This window comes from Orcinus orca, chromosome 6, assembly GCF_937001465.1.
Source record: "Orcinus orca chromosome 6, mOrcOrc1.1, whole genome shotgun sequence".
Classification (NCBI taxonomy): Eukaryota; Metazoa; Chordata; class Mammalia; order Artiodactyla; family Delphinidae; genus Orcinus; species Orcinus orca.
In genome coordinates, this window is record NC_064564.1 from 43009046 (window position 1) to 43036960 (window position 27915).

Here is a 27915-nt window from a genome sequence, read left to right on the forward strand (position 1 = left end):
ACCACATAGAATTCTGTTGTGTCAAGAGAACCTAAAGAGAATTCTTAAAACCATGTTACTTTAGAGTTCTAAGGTCAAATGACTTTCAGAAAACCTAGATTAAATAAAGTTGGATAGATCCTTTGGTGGTTTAACAGTATGTTCGTGATCCTTTGGACTTCTTCCCTTTGAGAGGTAGGGCTTAAATCCCTTCTCATCAGTATGGGATGGACTTAGCGACTGGCATCTGGTGAATAGCATATGGAAAAAATGTATAAATTCCTAGATCAGTTTGTAAAAGGCATTGAAGCTTCCTCCTTGCTTCACTCTCTTAGATTACTTGCTTTGGGGGAATGCAGTTACTGTCATGAGGACGGTTAAGCATCTCTGTGGAGAGGTCCACGTGAATAGTCACTGAGTCCTCTCCATACTGATTGCCAGCAAGTGAGTGAGCTTCCTTGAATCAGATCCTCCAGCTTCAGTCAAGCCTTCAGAAAACTGCAAGCCCTAGTCAGCATCCCAACTACAATCTCATAAGACTCTCAGCCAGAACCAACCATCTAAACTGCTCCCAGAGCAGTTTAGCTCCTGATCCAGAGAACCTGTGAGAGATATTACATGTTTACTGGTCTTTTATGCTAAATTTTGAGGTCATTTGCTGTGCAGCAATAGATAATAAATAGAGATTCTTTTACTCCAGAACTTCTCAGAGCTTTAATAGGTTGATGTGCTTTAGCTCTAAAAGAAAAACCTAATAATACATCATGCAGTGCAAGTATATTTAACCATAGTACTGATTCCTCAAGTGCATTTCTTGGAATTATAACTTTGCTGAACAAGTGTATGAATAGAAAAGTGTATGTATAAAAACTAGTATTTTTGGTAGCCAATGTGTGCCAGTAATTTTCTGTGTGTAAATCCTCATCAAAATATTATAATGCATTATTTACGCCATTTAGCACTTAATAGTGATAAGGCTAAAAGGGAAAAGAATTTTCCCCCTGATAAGCCATAGTTATTTTTCATGCCATTTTGTTAGAAACCCAAGATTTATTCAACTTAGTGACATAGGGGACAGAAGAGGTGGATTTTCAAATAATTACCTTTGGGCATCAGTTTTTTTTAAGTTACGTAGAGGTGGCTGGAATTGTTGATAAGAATGCTCTTTTTAAGCATGAAAATTCTGATTGTACTATATGAACTGAAAATCAGAAAAAAATATTTTCAATGAATATTTCAATAACATAAATATTAAATTTTAAAATAATTTCAGACTTTGCAATGGAAAGAACCCACTAATTTGAATCACAAGTTGTAGTTTTAAATTACTGTTCCAACATTTACTAGCTATATCAGATGTGTCCATTGGCAAGTAAAAGGAATTCTGGTGATATATTAATGATGCTTGTTATCTCAAATAACCAGAAGTCCAGAGGTAAGCTGTTATACAGTAAGTTAATACAGTGACTCAATAAGGCAAGGGTCTGATCAACTTCTGTGTAATTCTCTTGACATGTATCTTATTTGCTACTTGGCTACAGTAACTCCCAGCATCAAGTCCTAACAAAAATAAGTGTAAAGCCTAGAAGGTGGTCTTTATCCTGTGTTATTTATAAGAGCAAGAAAAACAGTCCCAAGAGTCCCCCTTCTATCTTAGTAGTTTAGGTTATGTCATTAGAATTATCGAGATTGGTTTTTAGAAATTAACATTTAACCCCTTTGTCTTGGGAGGGACCCATGAAACATATATCTTCCAATAATTGGACAAGATTAGAGTTGCATTTTTTAAGCAATAAATTAGGTGACAGGAACCTATAAGATCAGCAAACAATGCTGAAATATTGATGTGACATTGAGTATTACATAATTAAAATATTCTCTTTCCTTCAATTCCCTTACATGTTAAATTAAATAATGCCTGCATTAAAGGGCTATTATTATTATTACATGGTGTAATATGTTTTTTAATATGCCTCAGAAGGATCTAAACGCATAGAATGAATTCACATGTATATATGCATGAATAAATGAATTTGGACTTTTTATTGATGATATTAATGAATACTGATTAATGATATTAATGAATACTGATTAATAATATCATTAATGATATTAATGAATACTGATTTCCCTCCAGTTGTCCTAAATTGGTAAAAATTGACTCTATTGGAGATATTAGGGCATTACAAACTATATGGTAATTTTGTGACTATATTTCCTCAATTTGCATTTCATATTATTAGCATAATATCCCTCGGGTTCTTAAATATACCTAAAGGGCAATTTTATCTACATGCCAGATCCTATTCATACCCTTTACTTTCATTTTGTAACAACTGTGATGTGAAAGCACAGGTTGCTGCCTTGCTGCAAAAGTTCACTTGAGCATAGTTTTGTTGTTATCTATGAGGACAGGTGGTTTGAAAGTAGTCTGACACTTCTGCACACCCAGAAGAATGCACAGTGAATGCTCCGTCATGTTCATGAACTGAACAGAGATCACTGCCAACATCAGAAAAGTGACTGCTGTTGCTATAAGAAACACAATTATGATATCCTGCCTTGAATAATAGAACTGTTGTTTTAAAACTAGTACATCTAATAACAAGTCATACATTGTATGTATTTACTTTAGGGAAGAAAGAAAAATTCCATGACCTTGATAGTATTAAATCTTAAGGGGTTTTGTGAAGAATTGCTAGAGTTACAGTGTGAGATCATTAGAATGTCATTTTATCAGGCATTTGATTAGCTGTCTTCCTAGTTGAGGAGCCAAGAGATGCTTTCAATCTGGTTGTTTCTATTTTGCTTAGATATTCTTGCTTAGGAATACCTAGAGGTATTATTTAAATTCAGGAATTTAGGGACATAAATATAATTCATTTAGGGACATTAAATCATGGTATGAACTAGATATGACTTGGCAAGCCAATATAAAAACATGTAAGTGGGGCTTCCCTGGTGGCGAAGTGGTTAAGAATCTGCCTGCCAATGCAAGGGACATGGGTTCGAGCCCTGGTCCGGGAAGATCCCACATGCCGCAGAGCAACTAAGCCCATTCACCACAACTACTGAGCCTGCGCTCTAGAGCCCACGTGCCACAACTACTGAAGCCCGCACACCTAGAGCCCGTGCTCTGCAACAAGGGAAGCCACCGCAATGAGAAGCCCACGCGCCGCTACGAACATGCGCCGCAACGAAGAGTAGCCCCTGCTCACGGCAACTAGAGAAAGCCCGCACACAGCAACGAAGACCCAACACAGCCAAAAATAAATTTAAAAAAAAATGAACATGTAAGTACATAGCCAATTAAACATAATTAGAAAACACTGAGTATTTAAGCTAGTTTTACATTATCAATCCTTCTTTTTAATGTGATTTTCTTAAAATCCAGAGGCATGAGTGACTATAAGATTATAGTTTCAAAATGTACAGGACACTAATTCTACAAATGTTTTGTAAAATAAAAGGCCTCTGTTATTAAGTTTGGCCAGAACTGCTTACTATAAGCTCCAGGGAAATTCACAACATTTGTATATTAGAAAGTCTGTTTAAGTTTATTCAAAAGAGGCATGTTCAATATTAAGACAGCATTGCTCAAACTCACTTGACAAATTAATACTTTTCATTCATATCACCTTTAACTTCCTGAAAGAGCCTTTATACTCCTACTTTATACTTTATACTCCTACTCTCTCTACCATCAGATCTGTTTTCATTGATAATTTCAAAATTATCAATGACCTTCAAGTTATTAAATTTAATGGATATTTCTGGAGTATGTTCTTCTATGACATCTAGGCTGTATTCGATACACACACTCACTCCTTCCTCCATGGGAAAAAAAAAAGTCCTTCACTTGGCTTTTGGAACCCACTCTCCTGGTTTTCTTGCCTACTTGGTAGCTCCTTCTCAGTCTCCTTTGAAGGTTCCAGATTTCTCAGATCTCTTAAAATTGGAGTGCCTCAGGGCTCAGTAACTACTGTCTTTATCTCTTATTTATTTATGATCACTAAAAATTCCATTTATATATTGATTGTTCATAGATTTTCTATAATCTCCAGCCTGAAATCAAGACAGGTTTGTTGAACTATATCTCCTCATTTGTCTGGTTATATCTCTAACTCAGCATGTCTAGTTGAACTCCAAATCTTGTCCCCTCAAACTTGCTCCACCTGTGATTTTCTTCATCTCAATTGTTAGCACCTCCATCAAACCCTAAACCTCAGGGTTATCTTTGTTTTCTCTCTCTGTCTCTGTCTGCCTGTCTATCTCTCTCTCTCTCTCTCCTCTCTCTCTCCCCCCCCTTCTCTTCCCCCACCTCTTCACCCAACTCCTAAGCAAATTCTACTGACCATCTTGGTCCAAGCTACCATTATCTCTTTTTTTGTAAATTGCAGTATAGTTGATTTACAATGTTATGTTAGTTTCAGATGTACAAGAAAGTGATTTACACATATATATATATATTTGTATATATATATATATATGTTATACACATATGTATATATTCAGATTCTTTTCCCTTATAGGTTATTACAAAATATTGAGTATAGTTCCCTGTGATATATAGTAGGTCCTTGTTAGTTATCTATTTTATATATAGGAGTGTGTACAACTGTAAACGTTAACCTAAAACTCCTAATTACCTCATCTCTTGGCTAGTTTCGTAACTTCCTAATGGTTCTAAGCATATCAGCTTGCTCTTTAGCTTAGAATCCTGCATCCTGCAGTAGTTCCCCATTTTATTCAGATTACAGGCCTGCATATAAGACTGGCCTGTATGGTCTGGCCTCTTTCCAGCTTTATGAATTCATGTCTTATATTTCTCCCTTTTATATACTCTACCCAGCCACACGGGTTCCTAACTGTTCTTTGAACAATATATGTACACTCTATCTTAGGGCCTTTGCACGGGCCAAGTTTTCTGCATAAAAAAGTTCTCCCATCCATATCTTTCTGCTAATTCCTTCTTCTCTCTCAGGTCTTTGCTGAAATGTCACCCTCTCATTGTGCTCTGCCTTCACCACTCTAGTTTAAATTATAATCTGTGCCTTTACAAAAAGTGCTTTCAATTCCAAAATGCTGCTTTTATTTTTCAATGTTTCTATACTACTTATTTTGTAATAGTTCATGTACTTTATTTATCATATTCACTTTTTTTTTCTGAGTCCCATCAGAATCTGTGTTTCACAAGGGCAGAAAACTGGCTCATTGATAATGTTTTAAGTGCTTATAACATTTGGGGTTTAGGTTTAGCAGATGCAAACTATTATATATAGGATGGATAAACAACAAGATCCTACTGTATAGTACAGGGAACTATATTCAATATGCTGTGATCAACCCTAATGGAAAAGAATATGAAAAAGAATATATATATATATGTATAACTGTCACTTTACAGCAGAAATTAGCATGGCATTGTAAATCAACTATACTTCAATAAAATTTAAAAAATTTCCTAGTGCATGAGAGATGGTCAATATATATTTGCTGAATACATTAATTAAATATCATTCATTCATTTAATCACTTAATGAAAGTAAGAAAAATAAACACTCTTTTTACAAAATAATGAAAACATATATAACAAAGTCAGCGATATACTTTTTCCCAATAGAGTAAGACACAGCAGGGAACTGCAATAAATAGTTATTATAAATTTTAATTTTAGATAGTATGAATGAAGACTTAAAAAGTTACAAGATGCTTATGGAGAATACGTGAGTAAATAGAGTAAGTAAATAAATATTCTAGAATATATTTCATTTTTTCCAGTTTTAGTGAAATATAATTGACATATAACATTTTATAAGTATAAAGTATACAATGTAATGAGTTGAGATATATATATAAATAGATATATAGATATAGATACAGATATATAGAGAGAGAGAAAGAGAGAGAGAGAGAGAGAGAGATGATGACCTCAGTAAGTTAAATTAACATCTATCACCTCCCATAGTTAGAAGTGGAATTGCTAGATTATACTGTAGTTCTATTTTTAATTTTTTGAGGAATCTCAATGCTGTTTTCCATAGTAGGTGTACCAGTTTACATTCCCCCAATAGTGAAGTTTACTATTCCCTTTACTCCACATCCTCGCCAACACTTGTTATTTCTTGTCTTTTTGATGATAGCCATTCTGACATGTGTGATGTGATATCTCATTATGGTTTTGATTTGCATTTCCTTGATGATTAATGATGTTGAGCATCTTTTCTTGTACCTGTTGGCCCTCTGTATGTCTTCTTTGGAAAACTGGTTATCCCAGTCCCTTGCCCATTTTTAATTGGATTATTTGCGTGTGTGTATGTGTGTGTGTGTGTGTGTGTGTGTGTGTGTGTTTGCTATTGAGTTGTATGACTTACTTTTTTATTTTGGACATTAACTCCTTATTGGATTTGTGAAAATATTTGTAAATATTTTCTCGCATTCCATAGGCTGCATTTTCATTTTGTTGATTGTTTCTTTTGCTGTGCAGAAGCTTTTTAGTTTGATGTAGTTCTATTTATTTTTTTATTTTGTTGCTTATGCTTCAGGTATCATATTCTAAAAGTCATTACCAAGACCAATGTCAAGTAACTTTTCCCTGTGTTTTTGTCTAGGAGTTTTATGGTTTCAAGTCTTACATTTAAGTCTGTAATCCATTTCAAGGTAATTTTTGTGAGTGTTGTAAGGTAGGGGTCTATTTTCATTCTTTTTTATGTGAATATCCAATATTCTCAGCCCTATTTATGGAAGGCACTGTATTTTCTTCATTGAGTATTCTTGGCTCCCTCATCAAATAGTAGTTGACCATATGTACATGGGTATATTTTTGTATCCTTTATTCTGTTCCATTGATCTGTATATATGTCTTTATGCCACTACCATACTTTTTTGATTACTACAGCTTTGTAATATAGTGCATGATAACACAAAGGCAAAATATAACTAACTTCATATACATTAGTGAATCCACATGAATGAAAACAATAACATATTTTAGAAGAAATCCATAATCAAAAGAATTGCTTGACATGGAAATTTGGTGAGTCATAAGAGAAAACATGTTTTATTTGTATGTAATCTTGTTCTGAAGAAGTTACTGGGGCCTCACTTTCCTCATCTGTTAATTGAGGGGATAGAAACACATCAGTGGTTTAAATGCTATTTAGCAAAGTCTTAGCTGATAACTTAGAAGCACCTTAGAGCCCAAGAGAGGTGAAGTACATAATAGAACATATGGGAAAAGGTTAGCTTATTCTTCCATAACTTCACCCAAAGACATTATGCTTTTTGGATACAAGTCAGATTTGGTGTGAAATTTTCTTTTAAGGAGGTTTCCACCACTAAATTCTAAAATTTGAGCACCACTGCATTTTTAAATACCTAAAATATCTTGTGACTCAAATATTTTTCCTTGATTTGATTTACTGAGAGACCACAGTGTACAGTAAATTATGCTAAATGAAATACAAAGAAATATAGGTATAAGAGTAGATTTCTTCATTCAAAGAACTTATAACCTTTTCTTACAGAGTCTGACATTAAAAGTAGAGAGTATTTAGCTATATTTTCATTGAAGAGTACAGAAGGGGAGAGACGATCATTTATTGCCTGAAAGAAAAGTTGTATTATTTTGTTTTAGCAATCAGTCTTTTCCTAGGAAGAGAGGAAAAACAGAGAGATAATTTTGTGTAGAGTTTAAGAAAGTGGGACTCTCAAGGATTGATGGACTTTGCAAAGTGGTCGTGTTTAGGGATCAGTTGAACTTCAGCTTGAAAGCATGTTACAAAGTGGAGATTGTTCTGATTGGCTGACATTTAGAAGCCTGGGCAGTGGAAAAAGGCTGTTGCTGCTTGACTGATTCTAAGAAGTGTGCTGCTGGAGGAAGTTTCATTGATCAAATATGATGGCCTTAAAACTAACTCAGGTAGTTACTTGCTGCTATGGCCAGAAACAGTCTTTTCCTAGAAAGACGGGAACTTATTCTCAAGAGAGATAGAAAATACATGTTTCCTTCCACACTCAGCAGTGTGCCCAAGTCATGTTTCCTTATATTTTCTCTTTTTATTAAAACTCCAAACTAAAAAACTGGTACAATTCTGGCCAAAAGTAAAAGTACATTTAACGTATGAGTTGAGAAGTGGAGTTAGTATGCTGCTGGGCAGCAGATTATTTTTCTTTTTCAAATATGGGGATATAAATGGAGCAGTCCAAAGAAAAAACATAGGTCATGCCAATAAGAATGATCATATTTAAAAAAAAAAAAGTAGCAATCTGCAAACATGACATAGCTTTGGTGCTTGTCATAATATAAAGCTTTGGGTGTGAATGCCAGAAATGTTCAAAGAAAGGAAAACAATGTGAAAAGGATAATAAAATTGAGATCTTGTTCTGGATATTATACTCAGAACAATGTCCATTTTAACACTGCGCAAACATTATGTTGGGGAAATATAAGAATTATATTGCATCAGCATAATCTCAAAATGGCTTTAGAACACAGATTAAAAATGTAAACATGTATAGCATCCATTAGCAATTCATTAAGGAGTGGAGATACCTTTAAAGAACAGAGTGATATTTAATTTCATCATGTAGGGCCAGTTAATCAAATATTATTGATTATCACTTTTGATTCTTACATAGAAGATTACATAGTCTTGATTTATTGACCAACAAATTCCTATTACAATTTGTTCCTCTAGCAAAGTAGATAATTCGTTTCAAGACCAGTCCACAAGAAATATTTTCAGGCTATGTTTTTTTGTTTGTTTTGTTTTGCTTTAATGTTTTTTAAAACATTCTTGACTATTTGTATGAATAGTATGTTTGAGGACTTATTATTTTGGTAATTCAAAAGATCTGCCAAAACACTCACACATAAACACATATACATAGGTACATACCAGTATATGTGTGTGTCTCTCTATATATATGCACAAATATACAGCATTTCCTAAATATATACGAAGAAAAATTTACTTAGAAAACATAGGTTTTTAGGAATTAGGTATTTATACATTTTACCAGTTTGGAACACCTCAAATATCACACCAAATCTTATCTATGTATTTTCTTCTAGTTTTCTAATGAATTTTACCTTTTTTTTTTGTATTATATGACATTATGCACTGGTCATATATTTAAGGTTCTATAATAATAATTTATTTTATTGTCTTCATTATAAAATAAGATTAGCCTTATTTTGTTTTCTTATTGTAAAAATAGTACAATCGTAAATCAATCAAATGAACAAATAAAGATATATTAAGGGGAACTGCTGAAGCATAGTACTTAAACACATGGGCTCTGCAGTCAGGCTACTTGGCTTAAAATCCCAGCTCCACACTCATTTGCTATAGTATATTGGGCAAGTCACTTTATATTTCTAAACATTTGTTTCCTCAGTTATACAATAGAGATGGTGCTAGCAACTACATCAAAAGATTCTGTTGAGTGTTAAATGGGAAGATTAATGTAAAACACTTCACAAATTTACTTGCATATAGCAAGCAATCAGTAAATCGTGGCTGTTTTTTTGTTTGTTTGTTTGTTTGTTTTGCGGTATGCAGGCCTCTCACTGCTGCGGCCTCTCCTACTGCGGAGCACAGGCTCCGGACGCACAGGCTCCGGACACACAGGCTCCGGACGCACAGGCTCCGGACGCACAGGCCCAGCGGCCATGGCCCACGGGCCCAGCCGCTCCGTGGCACGCAGGATCCTCCCAGACCGGGGCACGAACCCGTGTCCCCTGCATCGGCAGGTGGACCCTCAACCACTGCGCCACCAGGGAAGCCCTATCTCTGCCTTTTTACATCACTTATTCCTGCTTCGAAGCCCAGCATAGATCACAAACCCTCATGCTAGTCTCGTGGAAAGCTCAAATTTGAATATTGATTTCCTTCAATGGGAGATTTATTAAGCTGCACCAAGCACTGACTATCACCCTCCACCCTTTGCTTATCTATAAGCAATAGAGAGCAAACAGGCCAAGAAGAAAGTAGAAGCCTAGTGCTTTTAAAAATGGAATCATAGGGTTAGAACATGACACCGAAGTTCAGGGTTTCAAAGATAAAAAGCTGAGGGGTCCAGGTTCTGAAGAAAAACACAACAAAGAGGTTAGCTTAATATTCTATACCACTTATCCTCTCAAGGCATTTTCATATTTATGTGCATGGACTAAGAGATCAGGAAGGCGAACAGAAAGGTGAAGCTAAGAGTCCTGAAAACTAAGCAGAATCTTTGGTTGTCTTACAGTATTTGGGTTTTAAAAGGTGGAGTACAGGCCATGGCTAGTATGAGTAGCTCTAGTAAATAGTTCAGGTTCGTAGCTGAGTCCCATAAAACTAATAAAAACAAACCATAGACAAGTCCCTATAAAGTCTGAATCCCATTATACCTATTATAATTGTCAGACGAAAATTAAATCCTTTCTGTGGGAAGATAAAAGCTACATCTCTAAAATTTTCCATGTACAGTGACTACTATTACATCTAAAACTACCAGACACATCTAAATACAGTACTAAATTATTTAAAACCAACATAAAAAATTCAACAAAAATAGACCCACATATGATCAAGACTGTGGAGTTATTAAAAACATTAAAACAACTGTAGCTAACTGTACCTAACAAGATGAGACTTTCATAGGAGAATTCAAACAGGAGATAACAAATTGGATAACCTGGGAAAAAGAAAATACAATAGAGCAATTACTATCTCAGTAGGTGGTTTTAACAGCAGATTGGATGAACAAAAAGAATCAGTAAAGTATAATATAGTTCAGTACAATCTGAAGAGAAAATGGAAGAAAAATGGAGAAAAGAGCATAAGAAACATTTGGGACAAAGATCAAAGTGTCAATCTTCCTAATTAACATACTAGGAGATAGGGCAGAGTGGAGTGAAGCAGGGCAAAGGGAAGAAGGATATCAAGGATTTAAGAGTAGTTACACACCCCCAAATATGATGAACATAAGACCATGCCTAGAAAAATAATTGAAAATTGCTAAAAAACAAAAGATAAAATCTGAAAAGCAGCCAAAGAAAAAAATAACACTACCTTCATATGAGCAATAATAAGATTGACAGATGCATTTTCAAAAGAAATATCTGTATGTGGAGTTATTGTATCCTTATACTTTATTGTATTTCATTTAGAAATAGTTTATTAAGTATTAAGTTAGATTACCATATTATTTAAGGTAATAGTTCTTTTAGCAGTGTGGTGGTCATGAGTTGCAATCCATTTATCCCTCTTCAGAATTAAAGATGTTTTTAGCCCAGCTGATGCAACTGTTGCCGGCATCCAGCACTCAGCTGTCAACCCTTAATAGAGATTACCACCATCATGCTTCAGGATTGCCTCAACTAAAGATTATCACAAAGGTTATGACCCCATCTCTGATTGGTCCACATCCAGTGATTGCTCAACACATGTGTAAAAATACCCTGCATTCTCATTCAGTCTTGGAACAACTCAGATGGGTCACCCCATCCCCAGTACTCCCTGCAGAGGTAGCTCGGCCCTTCCATTGAAACTGCATTGCACCTTGACTTCTTCCTCTGATCTAGCTTCCTTCTTTCCTCATTCAGGGCTCACAACCCTGGGAGAACTCCTTAATAAACCGCCTGCTCTCTGCTTTCTGCTTCAGAGTCTACTTCTCAAAGAAACCAACTTGTGACAAGTAGGTTCCATATTTTTTCCCTCTTCTTGGGGCAGACCTTTATTCTTGGTTCAATTGAAATAACTCTGCATGCTGTTTACTCTCTCAACCTGTTTATGTTTTATACTAGATATTTATATAGAAACTAGAATAAGATTTCTATAGCAAAGAGATATATAAACCAAATAGGAATAAAAGAAAGAGTATCAGAGGAACAAAGATAAGAGAGCTACAGATTGGAATCTCTCTATTCACCTAAGTGTAGCAGTTTGGTATAGTTATATATCATTTGGTAAAAGAGGAAAGGGGATTGATTTCCAAGTGTCTGCGTGAGAGCTTTAAGGAACTTTTGACTATCACTAAGGGATGCTATATTTGAACTGTGGAAAGTTCAGAAATAAGAGTAAAACCAATGAATCACCAAGTAGTAATTAGTAAAGTTTAAGTACATGGGAGCACTCAAACCAAACATGGAATGAAGCCCAGGGGTATATTTTTATAAAGCAGTTTATACAGTGAGAAGGAAGTGACTGTTTTTTACTGTGATTGGTTATAAAACTAGAATTTTCTTAAATGATAGGAAATTGGTTAGTGGTTATCTTGTATCAATTTGGGGAAATTTTTAAAAGTTTTTTTTGCTTAAGATTTCCAGATGCATAAACAAAACGTGACCCAGGTGAAGTTAATCTTGCAAAATAAGCTAAATTAAGCTTTACTTATAGGACTAAATTGGTTTCATCTGCTCAGGGAATTTTCAAGAATGGTCTCCATTTTTTGTTTGTTTTAACATGCTAGTGATGTCACAGGTATTGAGCAAGTTAAGCAAGACAGGTGTTTTAGAAAAATATATTTACCTGTCATAGTGTGATTGTCATGCATTTTTCTGTTTAGTATTTGAGAGATAAAATGTTAAATACCTGTTTATTTTTGCAATGAAGTTGGTATTAGTTGACTATGTTTTTATAAATATACCCCTTTTTAATTAATTAATTAATTGTTGGCTGTGTTGGGTCTTCGTTTCTGTGCGAAGGCTTTCTCTAGTTGCGGCGAGCAGGGGCCACTCTTCATCGCGGTGCACGGGCCTCTTACTATCGCGGCCTCTCTTGTTGCTGAGCACAGGCTCCAGATGCGCAGGCTCAGTAGTTGTGGCTCAAGGGCCCAGTTGCTCCGCGGCATGTGGGATCTTCCCAGACCAGGGCTCGAACCCGTGTCCCCTGCATTGGCAGGCAGATTCTCAACCACTGCGCCACCAGGGAAGCCCTACTTGACTATTTTTAAAACATTTTATTGAGACGTGATTAGCATACCTTCCAATTGACCCATTCAAAGCTTGCAATTCAATTTTTTTTTTTTTTTTAGTGTATTCAGATAGGTGCAGTGACACCCAGTCAATTATAAAACATTTTTATCACCACAAAAGGAAAGCCCATACCTTGTGACTATCATCCCGTTAACCCTTTGATCTCTACACCCATCCCTAAGCAATTACTCATCTTTCAGTCTCTCTATATTTTTCTGTTCTAGTCATTGTATGTGAATGCAATAATAAAATACGTGATATTTTTTGACTACGTTCATTTACCATATGTTCTCAAGATTCATTCATCTCGTATGTATCAGGACTTCATTGCTTTTAAGTCTGAATATTTTGTATGGGTATACCATATGTTGTTTATTCATTCTGCAGTTGATTTATGGATTGTTTCCACCTTTTGTTTTTATGAATAATTTTGTTGAAACATTCATGTACAAGTTTTCGTGTGGACATATGCATTTATTCCTCTTGGGTTATAGGAAAACTCGACTTTTAATCAGTAGTGAAACTACCAGTGTTTTCCAAAGTGTCTAGACTATTTTACATTCCCACCAGCAGTGTACCAATGTTCTGATTTCTCTATTTTTTCACAAACACTTGTTGTCTTCCTATAATACTCTAACCATCTCACTGAAGTGTGAGAAGTGGTGTCTCATTGTGCTCTGGATTTGCATTTCCATGATAACTAATGATGTTGAGCATCTTTTCATGTGCTTACTGGCCATTTGTATATCTTCCTGGAAGAAATAACTATTCATATCATTTGCTCATCTTTTAATTGGGTTGTCTGTGTTTTATTATTAAGTTGTAAAATTTCTTTATATATTCTTGATACAAGTCCCTTATGAGATAAATGATTTGCAAGTATTTTTTTCCTATGCTGTGTGTTTTCAGTTTCTTGATGGTGCTTTGAAGCAATAAGTTTTTAATATTGATTAATCCAATTTTTTTGTTTGTTGCCCATGTTTTTGTGTCACTTCTAAGAATCCTTTGCCAAACCTAAGGTAAAAGAGATTTACCCTTTTGTTATCTTACAAGAGTTTTATAGCCTTACCTCTTATATTTAGGTCTTCGATCAATTTTTTTTTTTTTTTTTTTTTTTTTTTTTTTTTTGCGGTACGCAGGCCTCTCACTGCCGCGGCCTCTCCCGTTGCGGAGCACAGGCTCCGGACGCGCAGGCTCAGCGGCCATGGCTCACGGGCCCAGCCGCTCCGCGGCATGTGGAATCTTCCCAGACCGGGGCACGAACTCGCGTCCCCTGCATCGCCGGGCGGACTCTCAACCACTGCGCCACCAGGGAGGTCCGTAGGTCTTTGATCAATTTTGATTTAATTTTTAAATAGGGTGTCAGGTAAGGGCCCACGTTAATTTTTTGCACGTGGCTATTTAGTTGTCCCCGTATCAGTTGTTGAAAAGATTCTTCTTTTCTCTTTGGGTGGTCAGGGCACCTTTGTAGAAAATCATTTGACCATATGTGTGTGAGGATTTTGGATTTTCAGTTCTCTTCCATTGAACTACATCTCTGTTCCTCTATCAGTATCATACTGTCTTGATTACCATTGCATTGTAGTAAGCTTTGAGGTTGGGAAGTGTGAGGTCAGATACTGCAGCGGTCCCCAACCTTTTTGTCACCAGGGACCAGTTTCATGGAAGACAGTTCTTCCATGGACTGGGGGGCGGGGCAGGGGATGGTTCAGTCTATAACGCCAGTGATGGGGAGCAGTGGGGAGCAAGCGGCAGATGAAGTTTTGCTCACTCACCCACTGCTCATCTCTTGCTCTGCAGCCTGTGGGAGGCAGGGGCTGGAGACCCCTGATATACTGTGTTTTATTTTTCAAAGTTGTTTTGGCTCTTCTGGGTCCCTTATAATTTTATATGAATTTTAGAATAAGCATGTCCATTTCTGTAATGAAGTCAGCTGGCATTGTAATGGGGAATGTGTTGAACTTGTAGATAAGTTTGGGAAGTGTTGCTATTTTAACAAGGTAAGTCTTTCAGTCATGAACATGGATTGTTTTTCCATTTATTTAGATATGGTTTAATTTCTCTGAATATTTTGTGGCTTTTATATTATAAAAGTTTTTACTTCCTTTGTTAAATGTGTGTCTAGTTTTTTTTTTCTTTTCATATTACTGTGAAAGGAATGTTTTTCTTAATTTCATTTTAAGATTGTTCACTGCAAGTATATAGAAAGACTATACAAGTGTATGGAAAGATTGTAGTAGAGGATGATTATTTCTGCCTAATTAAATGTTTTCTATGAGGCAGATATACAAAGTCATCAGTGTTTTGGGTAATATATACATTTTCTAGAGAAAAAGAATGAAACCAGAGAAGACAAAATAAGACTTTAAGGCTGGATGAGATATTGGTTAAAAAATATCTTTACAGATAAATATGAATTTAATGATTAGAAGACGCTTTGTGAAATTATTAAATATATTTAAGTAGAAAATGTAGTTTCTACTTATTCACTCATTCACTCAAAATATTTAAAATTTACTAGATAGAATGAATTTTGATGGTCACTGGGAATACAATAGTGAGCCAAATGCCTACCCTTTTGCACATACTTGTTTAATCTTCTTTATCATTCACTAGATTATAAACCACATGAGGTCAGTGATTGTCTTACTCTTGCATGGTAAGAATAACTAAGAAGTTACGCTGATATATAGGAGTGGCAGTTAACCATAATAAGGAGTTTTGGGGAAGATTAACCTTTAATCTGAAAACTTAAGAATAAATGTGGTAGGCAAAATAATGGGCCCCTCAAGATGTCCCATCTTAATCCTGGGAATCTATGGACATGTTACCTTACATGGAAAAAAGGGACTTTGCAGATGTGACTAAGCAATTTGAGATCAGAAGATTATCCTAGATTGTCTGGGTGGACCTATGTAATTTATAAAGGCTCTAAGAAGTAAAAGAGGGAGGCAGGTGCTTCAGTGTCAGAAGGAAGTGATGTGAAAAAGACGTACCAGACATTCTGGCTTGGGTTTAGAAAGAGTGACCAACTAAGGGCTGCAGGCAGGCCCTGGAAGTTTTAAGCATAAAGAGGATGAAAAAGATTAATAAGATACATAGGAGTTAGAATTAACAGTGAAAGTGGTGAACAAAGAAGACAATGTTGATATCATGGTTTCCTCCCTGGGTAATGGGTGGGTGGTAGAATTGTTGAATGATATATCAACACTGAAGGAGAAGATTTGGGAGAATAGAAGTTCAGTAACATATATCAAGTAATAGGTTTCTCTCAGTTGAGAGATCAGTTGGCTTTATGAGTTTGACAAAAACAAAAAAACCCAAGTGTTCAGGGTTGAATATATAAAATGTAATTGAAGCAGTGAGGAAATTGTTTGTATACTTTGCCAAAAAGACAGCAAAGAAAATATGGATCTAGAACATAACCCTGGGAACATTAACATTTAAGGGATTTTTTTTTTAAACACTAAACTTTGAATATGTTATTGGGTTGGCCAAAAAGTTCGTTCAGGTTTTTCCATAACATGAAAAATCTGAACGAACTTTTTGGCCAGCCCAGTACTTTTGCTCTGCTGTGTAGCAGGCTTTGGAGTCAGAGAAAACAGGATATAAACCGTGCTTCTGTATGGATAGGTCAAGTTCCTTAAGTACTTTGAAACAGTTTTCCTATTTTCCCATTGGGTATAGTAATTTCAAATTTGATATTTGTGTGAGGAAAAAATAGGATATCATATGTGTGATGCCTAATAAAATGACTGATTTATAAAATTGATGAATGATTTTGTGACCATTCTGTCATGGTCACTAAACAGTGGCTATTGTTCGATCACTTATTAACTATAATTTCTAATGTTATTTAATATATTTCATTGTTACATAAAATACAATTTTCTTAGATAATAAAATTGCAAAATCTTCCATATAAAATTTGACTTAATGCTTCCATAAAAAACTAATCTATGGAACTATGGAAAAATATTTCATAAAAATAGAACCATGAACAATAAATCAAAATATATCCATTGTTACAATAAATTAATATTTTTTTATTGGTTTTGGGTCAGGACATGTTCAAATTAATGCAATGCTTGAGATTAACCAAAGCATTGCAAAGTTTGTTATTAAAAACACTATTAAGTGATGCAGTAACTAAAGAAATAAAGCCTAGCACAGCAAGGTGTTCCTCCTCTGGTCTTTGTGTTTGTGTCTCATTGTTAAATATTTAATTATCACACCTTCCCTAAAGGTTATCAGAGGTTTCAAAGCATAAATATTAATGTTTCTTCTCCCCAAATAACAAATTTTCAAATCTTTCATATAACCGTTTACTAATGATTGTAGTCCAGGAATGTAATAATTCTCAATTCCCTGTGTTGCTACTGTAATTTTTGTTAGACTGGAGTTTAGAATTGAATTATTATGTATCCTTGTTTTTTTCAAATAAATTGTAAGACCTTTGACTTAGCAGTTATGCTTTATAATTGTGTAATATCTTTTAGAGTAGCAAGTGCAATGGTGGATACATAATAGATATGTTTTGATTAAGAAGTAAGCATAATCCCAGTTATTTTGTTTGACTAGTTACATAAGAATATTGATCTATTTTTTTCTTATTTGATTTATTTAGTTTTGCAGTAGTTGTACAAATCAGAGATTATAACATCAGTTAAAACAACCAGGAGTGCTTGACAAGAAAAGCAGCAAAAAAATAACAGTAAAAAAGTAATAACTTAAAAAAAAATAGCTGTGGAATAATTGCATCAATAACCCAAACAAGTTAAAGTCTGTAAGAACTGAAGAGTTGTGTGGAACTGAAATTTATAAAGTGTACACATGCATACATACACATACTTTAACACATGCATTTACACACTCACAACATTTTCACACACACACACACAAACACACACACATACATGATTTTTTTTATCCTACTTGGCTTCCAAGTGGAGATAAAGAGTTGAAACTTTGATCAGCTATTATACATGTATATTTAATTTTTCTCACACCAGTTGCTATACAAGTTGGCAATTAAAATTTGTTCCCGTAGAATCTTTCAAATTATATAGTGTCTTTTGAGATCTAGAATTGCTAGTTAAGAAATTATGAGGCCCAGAATAAATTTCTTACAGAAGATGCTAGAGTATAAATGGTACTTCTGCAATTTTTATAAAAAATGTTTTATATTAGCTCAGGCTAATTTTCTATAACAAAATACTATAGACTGGGTGGTTTAAACAACAGGAATTTATTTCTCATAGTTCTGGAGACTGAAAGATCACCAAGATCAAGGTGCTATCATGTTCATTGTCTGCTGAGGACTCTCTTCTTTGATTGAAGATGGCTATGTCCTCACATGGTCTTTCCTCAGTGCAGGTGGAGATAGAGAGAGACAAGGCAAGCTCTCTAGTGTCCCTTCTTCTAAGGGCACTAATCTCATCATAAGGGCCCCACCTCCATGACCTCATCTAAGCTTATTATCTTCCAAAGGCACCATCTCCAAATACCTTTACACTGGGGGTTAGAGCTTCAGTATATAAACTTGGAGGGAACAATTCAATCCATAGCCCATATATATTTCCAAAACTGTTAATACCTTCAGACCTTGAGAGAACATTTTCCAATAAGAGTTAGAAACAGAATAATAAAAAATAGTGGTAAGTGTAGCTTCCTGATAACAAAATTCACATTATGATGGTTTTAGGACGTTGATTAGGAAAGTTGCAGTTTATATCACAGTTTCACAAAATGTTAGGCAATTTTCATGTCTCTGTTTATTCATGTTCTGTGTTTATTCAGTGGTCTAGCAAGGTTCTGACCCAATTTAATTTTTGCCGAAATGACTATTTTTTAGTGTAATTAATTACTACTTGACTAGAATTGATGATTATAAATAATTTTTTGAGATAAAAATTTCATATAAAAAATGAAATTCATAAGGGAAGGGATTGATCAAGTCTTAACTGATTCAAAGTTAGAATATATTTTATATGACCTAAAAAAAATAAATAGTGAAAAATAAGGAACTTTCAATAATATTAAAATTGCCATCCTAACAATTGTAAAACATGTCCACAACTAAAGGAAATACAAGGATCTAGATGTAAAAATAGTCTACAAATATGCAAAGTAAATGAACAATTCATAAAATAAATTAACAGATTAAAATAATATGTTGGATAATAAACTACCAGTACTTGTTTAGAACTAAAATCTTTGTCAAGAAAATTAAAAAAGAAATCCTTGATTTTTTTTTCCCCCTGATGTGTAGAAACTAACAGTTTAGCATACTTTTATCCCAGCATGACTCTACTGTTAGTAGTAATTTTTTCATTGAACATTTAGAAAAAAACAGGAATTCACAAAAACTATTATGAGTTCCATTTAATGATTAAAGTTGCTGTTTTCTGTACAGATGGATCTTTAACTTTGTCATTTCATATTAAAATGAAGACATTTTAATATTTTCATGTTTGCAGTTTGATGTGTCAGGTATTAGAGCATACTATTAAATTGCAGTTTTCCCATCCACACTGTTCTTGTCTCTCCTTCTCTTTTGCTGTCCTTTATTATCCTGCAGCTTCGTTTAACGTGCTAATTTTGGTTTATATGTTTTCTTTCTTACTTAAGATGGAAGGAAGTTGTCATTAGCAAGTGGGAAGTATTATCTTTGTCATGTAACCAGTACTATAAAAATTGCTCATTTAATGAGGATTGACAGCACATACAGAGAATGCATTCTAGAAAATCAATTTAAAGGATCACTTTTCACTTATTATCTGATTGTAAAGCAGTATAATGATATTATACATCATGTTAGAATTATAGTAAACAATTCAAATAGCTCAATACAAGTTTAAAGCATTTTCTTTACCCCTTAGTTTGATGTTAAAAAGTAATTGTCAGCCACTGTGAAAATAGTATCCAGTGTTCAAGCTTATGGGGTAAATTAGTATATTAACATGTGTGTGATATTGCTTATGCCAGCAGTATCTGGAGGTGTGTGCATTTCCAACATTGTCACCTTTTAAAACCACATACTTGGATGGATTTGAATTAATCACACTCTTAAATTAGGAGGCTGGAAGGGTAAAGAAGGTGTGTCTCTGAATGAAAATAATTATGTTTAAAGCTAATCTTAATCTGGGCCAACGATAGGCTACTGTTTGACTGCCTTCTCTCAGACTTAAGAGAAAAATAAGGGTAATGGAATGCCATAGTGAAAAACCTTTCTCAAGTTAATTTTTACATTTTGTGAGGCATAGTTGTGTATACACCTATTCTTGTCCTTCAATCTGTTTACCCTAATAGCATTTTTAAATTATAGACAATATTCTTTTAAAGGCTGGTCACATTCACGGTTTTTAAAAGTCCATGCTGTTTGCAAGAAAGTGTCAGTATTTAAGGGTGTAGGATTAAATAGTGATGCTTTGTTGAAGGGGCTTCCAAAAGTATTATCATCATCATTAAATTATATTAAACAATTTGAATAAACTTTCATAACCGAAATCTAAATATTATACCACTAGATGGAGTTTTGGGTTTCGTGTTGGAGTGTTAGATACATGCTATAGAATTCCAGAGAAATGTATTTTATACTTACTGTAAATATCAGGAAGCATTCACTAGTATACTTAACTAGCTTTCTCTGAGTATTATTAGAATCTGTAATAAAAATTTTAACTTCTAATGAGTGTCATATACTAGTGATTAGAAGAACACTGGTAAAATAGAGTATAGCATTTTATTCATGCAAAACATAAATAAAATGTAAAGCAATGTGGGAAACTGTCGAATTTACTGGAAAGCTAAAGCTAATACTCTAGGATAACACTTTACTTCATGGTTGTTTTAGTGACTGCTGACCTCAAGATTAAAAAAACAGTTTCACCTGGTTAGTCACTATTAGCAGCAGCTAACACATGGGCCATGTGTGTGCTGGTGACAGGCACCAGTAACTCATACTATTTCTCCTTTAACCAGAAATTGAGTTAACCATGCTCTATGTGGTAGAATTTCAGGAAAGTAATACTCTGAGCATGTCTAGGATTCTTACTGGATGGGCATATGTCTATGCCATTATGAACAAAAAAGTCAGTATTGGCCAAGAAAACCTTCATGTATTAACAAACTGCTTGAAGAACAGAGCATAAACAAGAAAGTGTGATTAAGGTTTAAAAAACGTTCCTATAAATAAACCTCGTCTTGAAAATCTCAAAGACCTGTAAACCTCCAAAATTTCTGTAGTCAAACACAATCACTAATATTAAGGAGGCTTCTTGAATAATTCTTTAAGGTAGCAGAAACAGCCCATTCCCCAGAGAGTAGATAGGTGAGGCACCTGGAATCTATAGCAATGGAAATTTACTTGGAAGTCAACATCCTAGTGAAATGAGAAACAAAAATTCATACATGTTATCCATATTAATAAAATCTTATTTTTACACTTATACAGCAAATGCTTAAGTAGCTATTCTAGGATTGTTTGTGGGGCAGTTTAGGGACTGAACATTTAAATCGTCAGGTATCTCTTTTGTTTTCTTTAAAGTTAGAAAACAGATTCTGAAAAGGAAAGGAAAGTTAAAAGCTAGCTAATCTGTTTCCTATCAGGACAGGACAGAGGGGATTATAACCACCTGTGGTAAATGCCTACCAGTTTAGCTCTGCTTGAAATGACCTATCTTACAAGTTTGCTGCATTCCTCTCTCAACTTGAAGAAGTTTGAGATTGTACCATGCAGAGTATCATTCTAGACTCAACTAACATATCAGTTTATACGTTGTAATACAAATGAAAGGCACATCAATTCTGGGCCAATATTTATCTGTGCATTCCTCCTCTGTTCAGTTCTTACTTGTCCTATGTTTTATAATCTAAACTATGGGCTCAATTCAATCTATTATCTTTGGCCAAGAATTTAAAAACAATAAGCCAAAATGTCACATTAAACATCGCTCAATTGTTAAAGGAGCAAAGTAAAAAATTGTAGTTTAAAATAATGGAAACCTTCATAAACGTGTATAACAGTGCTGCTATTTTTACATCTTGTTTTGGCATAGATATTCCAAAATATTGATGCAACAAAATAGATAAAAAATGACTGATTTGTCTATGCAAAATTAGTATCTTCAGGAAAATAGTATACTGGATCATCTAACCCAGAAATATTATATTCAAGCCATGAATTTCTGAGCATTTCTCATATACAGTTTCAAGAAAAACATCAGTCCCTGAAATTTATTTCTTCCTGAAATTTGCCTTCTTAAGATACAAGCAACTGAATAATGCTGCTTCCTTTTGAAGAAAATGACTTTAAAATGCTCTAGGTAGAATGCAAATAAGGATTTATTTAGAATGAATATGAAGAGAATATGCATATTAAAAGTCCATAAAATTATGTGACTTCGACTTTAAAATCCACATAAAAATAGATATCAGAGTTAACACTGAGACTTTAGATGAAAATAATTATTATAAACAGCATGCTTAAAAAGACTTGGACTTATGACTAAAGTATAACATAGGCAACCAATGCTAATATGATTGTATCCATCACATTTAATAACAGCATGAAAAAAATCTCCATTTCAAAACTGATTTAAAATGCTCTGGATGACAGCCCTTAAAAAAGCATTCCTCAAATTTCCAACCAAAATTCCTTTGAAAACAGAAAATGAAGAAAACACAACAGGAGTATCAAATTATTGCTGCAATTAAATGGAAATTTTTATTAATTAGAAAACCTGGTGACCAGATAGAGGAATAAAATTGATAGACCAAGTTATTTCATTTACAAAAATGCACATATGAAATAAATAGGAAAAAGCTTCTAGTTTATAAATAGAGTTAGTCAATTATTTGCTCAATTATATGCAAACTTTTTGGGAATCTAGATGAAATGGATGTTTCTCTAAGAAACTATAAATTATATAAAATGGTTTCACGTTAACTAGAAGGATACTTAGAGAAATAATGTTCAAAAACTAAAAATATAACAAAGGCAACCAAGCTGATATAATAAATCAGTCATTTTTTTAACAGCATTAATAAATCTCCATTTCAAACTTTGGTTTAAAATGCTCTGGATAACATCTCAACATTCACCAGATACAGGTATTTTCAAGTAGGAGAAATTCTACAAAATTTCTAAGTAATATTTAATTCCAGTACTTTTTAAGTTTTCTAGACAAAAATGATAATTAAATTTTTATGAATTATTTTTTGAAATCAGAAAACATTAATAATGTATTCATAAACCTATTGCAATGAGAGAATACTAAAACCAGTCTCCCTGTTAATATTGGTGTAAAAATCATTACTAAAAGTTCAGCAAACAGGCTTAATTCAAGAATGTAAACATGGTATAACATTAAGAAATATATTAATACAGTTCATCATATTAATAGGTCAGCATAAAATTCATATAGTCATTTCCTTGAAAATTTATTTAATAAAGTTCAAAAATTATTTAAAAGCCTTAAATAAAAATAATGAATACATAAGCATAACATTAACTCATAAGCCAATATCGTGCATAGTACAGTAACATAGCAATTAACACTAAACTCAGGAAGACTAACTAGGTTGTGTGTTATTAACACTCCTTGAATATTCTACTCAAAAGTCTAATAAATGGAATTAGAGAAATGAAAGAAACAATATAGAAATTTTAAAATTATATACAAAAATTACCTTCAAATGTACAAAATGAGTTAGATGAAAGAAATGAAAGGATAGATCTCATTTGTAACAGATGATATCAATGGAAGCACTTTTTAAAATGTTTACAGTGGGCACATATAACCCATTTAAAAATTGAACACTTTTTTTAAGTCAATAGGTGAAAGGGATTAAAAGGGATAAACTTCCAGTGATAAAGTAAATAATTCATGCAGATATAATATTCAGAATAGGAGTGTAGTCAATAATATTGTAATAACTTTAAATGGTGACAGATGGTAACTGGACTTATTGTGATGATGTAAATGTACATAGAAGTCTAATCACTATGTTGTACCCTGAAAATTAATAAAACATATGTCAATTATTGCATCAATAATAAAAAAAGACAAGAGCTTTGGAGGTTTAAAAAAAGCAATATGTTTGATGGCAGCAAAATATAAATACTCATTGAATATTTTAACAAGAAATCTGACGGACAGCTATAGTTAAAAATCTGTAAATCTATAAAAGCTTTTGAAAAAAGCGTAAAAGTTGACTTTCCTAAATAACTGGAATGGCATGTCAAATGTCTGGAAAAGAGCACTCATCATGGTAAACATACCCATTCTTTCTAAATCAGTCTGTAATGAAAATCAAAATTCCAAGAACTTAAAAAAGTGACACCTAGAAACTTGAGTCTAAAATTCATTCTTCCCTATCAAATACACACATGTAACAGAAAAGAAATTCACTAAATAAAAAGTTACTCATGTAGTAATTGACAAATAGAACAACAGGGGGTAAAAAAAGACTTTCTGTAAAGAGAAATGAAGAAGAGGGTTCATCATTTAATTTTACTGCCAAACCAGTAAAAACAAATTTAAAGTATAAATTCAAAGTTAAGTGTACACGTAAGAAGAAGTGGCACATTTCTAATCCTTGTACTTTCTTTTATTTTACATTAAGTCAAAGCTGTACTCAAGGGTATCCTAATCAGCCTTGTTTAAGTTTCCCACTTCACCCGTCCAGGTTCTGAAGGAACATACCCCTTAGAGCTGGGAAACATGTGGCAGGAGAATGGGTGGATAGGTGGATGCACAGCCCTGACATGACTATAGAATCTCTAGGAGATATTTGGATCTCTGAGGCTTTTCCCAAGAATAGTAAAGCCCTAGCCACATGAGCGTGGGGTCAGCTAAGTGCTGCAAAGCACCATAACTCCTCACTGGGGCAGCCAACTTTGCATCTTTCAGAACGAGTTCATAGACCTGGAACCATGGACAGATCCTGCTTAGTTGTGGCCACTCCTGGAGAATCATTTGGATCCAACAGATACTAAAGGCTATCCCCACAGAGTGTTATCAAATTCCATCCACCTATTCCCATAACAGGAGACTTCTATTCCTACTTGCATGCTGGTTCCTCTTAGGCCCTGGATGCCAGGCTCAGACACCCTGGGCAGGTCTGGCTTAGAAACACTAATGTGAGAACTCCCTTGAGTCAAGATGACTTGGCAGGTTAACCCCATGGAGCCTGAGGACAGATGAGTTTCAATCCCACCAATCGCACCTCTAGCCGGTTGCTGCCTCTACTCCTAAATGTTTCCTTGCTAAGGTTCCATCTGGGGTGTCAGGCTTGGTCTGGTTTGAAATGGGATATTCCTTAATGAAACCCTAGATCCAAAAGGCACTGAGGAAGATCCCACAGACCCTATGTTCAGATCAGTACTCCAAACTACAAGACCCTCCCAGGCACTCTATATCCCTGTTTATTTCTAAGGCCTGGATGTAGTCAATCTTGACTGTGGAAATGACATTGGTGTTGATCTTAGTCTCTGGCTCAGGGATTTAAAACCTTCTCATTGCTGATGCTGGCTGAAATCAACAGCAGAGAGCTACTGTTGGAGGTGAAGCAGGTGGTTGACTAGGTGCTTCTGCCTCTGGGAATCTATACTCAATATAATTAATAAAATATATTTTTTAATATAACAAAATTATATGCCAAAGTTTGAAATATTGATTCTGAGACTTGACATTTAGTTAACGGAGAGAAACTCATAACACATTATTGAACCTAACTCATTTAAGACATCTATCCAGATAAATAATGATGAAGTAAAATTTGCAATTAAAATGAAACTTATTTTTTTTAAATAAAGACAGTATATGCTTATTATAGAGAAGTTCTAATATAAGGAAACAATAATGAAAGCAATTACCACTCCTAGTCCTTCTAGAGAATTTTCATTTTGATTGAGATAGTTTCTTATCTTAATATCTATTATTTATTTTGGAGCATTTGGTATATATAAAATTGTTTTTACTAACCTGTGACTTTTAAAAAATATCTAATGTTTACTTTAAAAATAAAAAATATGGGGCAGCATTAATAAAAATCATGCACAATATCAATTACTTAGGGATTTTTAGATATGTTTCTATATGTTGTGACTTTTAAGAACATGCAACACAAATACATTTTCAGGGGCTGGTAAGAAGAAAATATGGAGATATTGCTAATGATGATAAATATGTGTCTGGTGATTTACTAGTCTTTGTTAATTCAATAAAAAAGCCAAAAACTTATATAATTTAAGACCAGGCCATCAAAAATCCATAACAACGAGAATAACTGTTGAAATTTTATTTTATTCTCTACAGCAATGATGTTTTTGTAAAGCAATGCAAGTAACTTGGGTCAGCCACTAAATGGGGGGGATGTTTAGAAGAAAAGATACCAGCTTCATGTTAAGCAGTCATCAGGTATGTTTCGAGATTTCACCTATACCACACAACAAGGATATATTGATACTTACTGGGTCACACTTCTTGGGAACAGCAAAGAAACTGAAGCAGATGAGGAATTGCAGACAGGGTCAAACTTTCTTCTTGAAAATCCTCTTGGGTTACAAAAAGCATCATAGCACATACTAGACCTAGCACATACTAGACCTAGAATCTTTAATCACAGGAATTTGACAATTTCTTCTGCCTTCAGTAGCATTTCTTGTGTGATTGGCATCCCTTTGTATGTATTTTAATAATTAAACAGAACACACTTGAATGTAGATATTTTAATGTCTTCCTTTCTGGTGCCATGGAACACCTGGTTCTAGTTTTGCAAGAAATATGAAATTGGATTATTCCTCCAACACTGAGTGTTTGTTTTACCAATAAAACATAGCTGACTGTTTAGTTTCCAGATGTTATATATAAAATGCTATATATATGCAAACTATATATTATATATATAAAATCTCCAAACTATGTGTATAAATATTGCTTGATTAAACAACCAGGAGAAGGCATGTATACACTATCTTAGAATTCTTCATGTCACACACAATATATATACACATACCCACCCCATACTTTCATAACATTTCTCTATATCTTATTTTTGTTATATTTATAATTATCTTACATATATTTTATTTTCTCATTTATTGTCTCCTACTAGAATTTAAGGTCCATGAAGGCAGAAATTTTGTTTGTTTTCTACTCTACCCTCCATTGCTTGGTTATGCCTAGCTCATCATGTATATACAGTAAATATGTGTTGATTGAATTAACAGATGAGGGCAATATAATTCCCAGTTTATGAATGAGGAAACTGAAGTTGATTATTTAGTAACTTTTGCAGTGTCACACAAATAATAAAGAGTGGAGCTGGAAATTGAATCCAAGTCAATATTATCTAAAGTTTATATTTTACCCCTAAACCAAGATTAGTGCCTGCAAACCTGGAATATACCTGTATTTCAACTCCCTATGGATCTATATTGAGTCTACAAATAGGAAGTGGATATATGCATAAGTTGCATACAAGAAAACTTGAATATTTCCTACCTGTTCTGCAATATCATCAATTGGTAATTCAGTTGACCATTCAGTATATTAGAGGACCACTGCTCCTAAATTCCACCAAAATCTTCTTTATATTTATCCATTTGAGATCAATAACCAGTCTGATTTCTTTTATCTATAATATATCCATTAACAGGAAATGAAATATATATTGACACTAAATAATTATGCCATCCTGTCAGAAACTCTCTTTCATTGCTATTCTTTTTATTTTACACTTACAATATACTTAAGTTGGTGAAAGAACACAGAGGAACAGATTTAATGTGACTGAAGGCTCCCCCCACAGAATCTTAAATAGCACACAGACTTTTCTTTGGAAAAGCAGATACAAAATTGTAGCCATTAAGAGGCCATGAAAAAAAGGACAAGGAACTTAACAAACATTAAGATTCCTCCACAAAGCATTTCATCTTTGTCAGAATTTAATTTAAAACATTTCTGACA

At 34.0% G+C, this 27915-nt stretch overlaps 2 long non-coding RNA genes across 2 annotated transcripts in view; both read left to right on the top strand.

The window, feature by feature from the left end:
• Positions 1-5694: 5694 nt before the first annotated feature.
• Positions 5695-11357, top strand: LOC125964690 (uncharacterized). The gene is made up of 3 exons (XR_007477930.1): positions 5695-5718; positions 6591-6662; positions 11238-11357. It is a non-coding gene; the product is annotated as an uncharacterized LOC125964690 (long non-coding RNA).
• A 218-nt stretch (positions 11358-11575) lies between these two features.
• The window catches only part of LOC125964691 (uncharacterized), an 80660-nt gene continuing 64320 nt past the window's right edge, over positions 11576-27915 (top strand). Inside the window, exon 1 of the long non-coding RNA XR_007477931.1 lies at positions 11576-11661. This is a non-coding gene — a long non-coding RNA (uncharacterized LOC125964691). The remainder of the gene's footprint in view (positions 11662-27915) is intronic.